We start from the raw sequence: 1,029 nt of genomic DNA, 5'->3' as shown, positions 1-1,029 counted from the left end.
TAATTGAAGCCCCCATATAAGCGAGCCCCATATTTCAATTCTGGTTCTTCACGTACCGTGCAAAAGTCCATATCGATTCGTAATTATTTGTAGACTTACCTATGCATAACTTTTTTGTCTAATATACACCACGTATGGACTAACTCACAATTTAGAAAACGATGTTAAGAAGTTTTAAGATACCACACGCAGAGAAGGAATATGATCACCTCAAACATGCAAAATTTTATTTTAGTGTGGTGACCATGTAACATGTTTGTCACTAAAATGTTTTTTTCTCGTCAAATATAATCTGCTTGCCGAAATCAGATACATGACTTCCGAGAAAATAACATGGTTGCGAAAACCATGTTACATGTTCACCACCCAAAAATAACATTTTGCTCTTAAAACATGTTTGAGGTGATCATATTCCTTTTTTGGGTGCACAACCCAAGTAATTCGACTGTGGATGACAGTCTTTCGTAGAAGTTTCTACGCAATCCATGGTGGAGGGTACATAAGATTCGGCCAGGTCGAACTTACGGCCGTATATACTTGTTATAAAATTTTTAATTGTAGCTGTATACAAATAACGAGGGCTTTCTTTAGGACATCGTATTGTCGACTGCGGCCATCTCTTTGGTTCGGAGAGGAATTTTCCGCTCCTCGTCCCAGAATCTCTTATACTGGCCACCCTCGTTTCTATTAACCTCATTAATTACTGGACTGCCTTTTTTTATACAATTGTTAATTGTAGTTGTTTACAAACATCGAGGGCTTGCTTTAGGATTGCGGCCAACTCTTTGGTTCGGAGCGGAATTTTCCATCGCCATCTACCATTCATTTGACTTAGCCCGGGATCTATATCTTTTCCTCAAATAGTCCCCTGGTATATACTGACAACATATAGCCTCGCTCATTCTTACTAAACCCTCTTTTATCACCATTCATGATCATATAGTGAACTTGTTATGCGAAAGGTCAACCAATTTCTTAAATACTTCAGATATCTCATAAAAAATAACTTTGTGAAGTTTTAGAAATAAA

The sequence above is a fragment of the Haematobia irritans genome, chromosome 2 (assembly GCF_050003625.1).
Source record: "Haematobia irritans isolate KBUSLIRL chromosome 2, ASM5000362v1, whole genome shotgun sequence".
NCBI classification, from domain to species: Eukaryota; Metazoa; Arthropoda; class Insecta; order Diptera; family Muscidae; genus Haematobia; species Haematobia irritans.
The sequence above is the reverse complement of the archived record's forward strand: the minus strand, read 5'-3'. Positions refer to the sequence as shown.